Genomic DNA, 2,500 nt, shown 5'->3' on the forward strand with positions numbered 1-2,500 from the left:
CCGGGGGTGTGCGAGGTTTCTCGGTGGCTGGGCCGTGTTCCCCGCGCCGGCGGGGCGGCCCGAGCCGCGGTGGTCCTCTCGGGCGCAGCGCCGGGCTACTGAGGGAAACCCCGGGCCCCGAGAAGGATTGCCGCGGTGATGGCAGCGGACGTCGGGCGCGCCCCCGCCGGTGGACGCTCCCCCGAGGGTGGCAGCGGGGGAGGCACCCCGGCGGGGCCATGCAGGTCGTTTCCCTCACCCCAGGGCCAGGTACCTAGCGCTTCGCGCCTCGGCGGTCTCCTGCCGGTTTCCCTCGGCGTCGTCAAACGCCTGTTGGGGGCCGAAAGGGCCGCCGAGCCGGGCGGAGGTTTAAAGACTCGGGCGGCCCGGCACGGCCCCGCCGCGGCGGCGGCGGCGGTGGCGGCGGCGGCAGCGGGTGTCGGGCGGTGGCGGCGCGGGGCGCCATCGAGGGGTGGGGAGCTACTCCCGCCGATCCCCTGCGGTGGCGTGTCCGTCGCGACCGGCCGCGCTCGCCGTCGTCGGCGTCCCGCCGCGCTTGCCCGCGCGCGGGGGCCACCCGTGCCGGGCCGGGGAAGGGGCGCCCTGCCCCCCCCCTCTCTGCGGCCCGGTCTCGGCGGAGAGGCCGCGGCGCGCGATCGGCCGCGGGGGGCCGACCCCGCTGGCCTCTGCGATGCGGGGCGACGCCGGCAGAGGGCGCGCGCTCTCTGCCTTACCTACCTCAGCTGCGGGGTTGCGGCCGCCGGGGCCCGCCGCGCTCTCTCGCTCTTTCTCCTTAGCCGCCGCCGCGGGCTCGCGGGCGGCGCCGCGTCAGGCGCGACCGCGCGCCTCTCGCCTCGACGGCCTTGTCGCCTCGAACCGCACCGCGGCGGCGCCGGCCGCCGGCCACCCCTGACTCGGAGCGCTGTCCCCGCCCGTTGGGGCGCAGCGCTCGGCCGGCTCCTCCATCGCCGGAGGTCCGGCGGGCGCGGGCGACCCCGTGCCGAGCGGCGGCGTCGCCGCTCGGCGAGTGTCCCCGCCCCCCCCGGGGGGGGGGACGGTCGGCCGCGAGGCGCCCGCCTTCACCGGCGGCCGTCCCGGCCCGGGCCCCGCCCGTCCGCTTCCCCGTCGCCCTTCCCGGCCGCGTGTGGGCCAAAAAAAAGGGGAGGCGTGCGGGGCGGCCGCGGGGGCGCTTCCCCGTCCGGTCCCCGAGTGGAAACGAGGGGAGCGGGCGGTGCCCCCCGGCTCAGCCGCCGTACGCCTGCCCGCTGGGCGCGTGCTCGCGGAAGGGCAGCTCGGCGGTGCGAAGCGGCGGCGGTCCCGGGAGTGCGGCCGCGGGTGGCGGAGGGGTTTTGCCGAGCGGCAGACCTCGGGCGCTCCGCGATGCCGGCTCGGGTCTCGGCGGCGTCCCGCCTCCGGCGCCGGTGGCGGAGCGCGGCCCGCCGGGCGTTCGCCTTCCGGCGGGCAAGCGGTCCCGCGCCAGGGGTTGCGCCGGCGGAACGGTCCCGCCGCCGCGTGGCGTTTCGGGCGACGTTCAGGGGCCGCTGGCGGGAGAGCCGGCCCCCGCGTTTTGGCGCGGCGGCGTTCCGCGAGTCGGCGGAGCGGTGAAAAGGAGAAGCCAGGGAGTGAGCCGGGAGCGGCGGGGGCCGGCGGTCGCGCCCCCCGGCCCGCGAACGCGTAGTCGTCCCGTGATCGAGAGGCCGGGCGGGCCACCGTGCCCCCCGCGGTCCGGCGCGTTGCCGCACAAGCCCCTCCGCGCGGAGGTCGGGCCGAGCCCGGGCGCCTGGGCCGCCTCCGAAGGACGGCACGCGAGGCGGCGTCTCCCCTCGCGGGGGGAGGCGGTCGGGGGCGCGGGCCCCTCCGCCTTTCTTTGGCCGACCTTCGGAGCGTTGCGCGGGGTTTCTCTTTTTTGCCCCGCGCTTTCTCCTCCTCCTCCTCCGTTTGTGTGTGCTCGTACGGTCGAAGCGGGGCGCGCGGGGGCGCGCGCGTCCCTGCAGAAACAGAAAAGGGGCCGCTTCACGCGAGCGGTCCCGAAAGCCAGACAACTCTTAGCGGTGGATCACTCGGCTCGTGCGTCGATGAAGAACGCAGCTAGCTGCGAGAATTAATGTGAATTGCAGGACACATTGATCATCGACACTTCGAACGCACTTGCGGCCCCGGGTTCCTCCCGGGGCTACGCCTGTCTGAGCGTCGCTTGACGATCAATCGCCGTCCGGGGGGGCCACCCCGGCGGCGCGGCTGGGGTTGCCTCGCAGGCCCGTTGCCCGCGGTCGACGTCGACGTCGTCGTCGTCGTCGCCGCGCAGGGCCTTCGTCCCCCTAAATGCAGACTCGGGGAGCGCTCCGTAGCTCCCCGCTCCCGGAACGAGCCGCTGGGGCGGAGCTCGTCCTTGCCGGGGCCGTGCCGCGGTGCGGTGGCGGTGGCCGGGGAGAGCGAGAGTCGGCGTCGAAGACGCCGCCGTGGGCCGTGCGAGAGAGACGAGAGAGCGAGAGGGCCGAGAGGGAGGCGAGGCGCGGGCCTC

At 77.0% G+C, this 2,500-nt stretch overlaps 1 non-coding gene across 1 annotated transcript; it reads left to right on the forward strand.

The window, feature by feature from the left end:
- Window positions 1-2,019: 2,019 nt before the first annotated feature.
- LOC148219112 (5.8S ribosomal RNA) lies at window positions 2,020-2,172 on the forward strand. The gene has a single exon (XR_015800051.1). It is a non-coding gene; the product is annotated as a 5.8S ribosomal RNA (ribosomal RNA).
- The last annotated feature ends 328 nt before the right edge of the window (window positions 2,173-2,500 follow it).

Source organism: Sturnus vulgaris, unplaced genomic scaffold (assembly GCF_052056855.1).
Source record: "Sturnus vulgaris isolate bStuVul1 unplaced genomic scaffold, bStuVul1.hap1 Scaffold_156, whole genome shotgun sequence".
In the NCBI taxonomy this organism is placed as follows: domain Eukaryota; kingdom Metazoa; phylum Chordata; class Aves; order Passeriformes; family Sturnidae; genus Sturnus; species Sturnus vulgaris.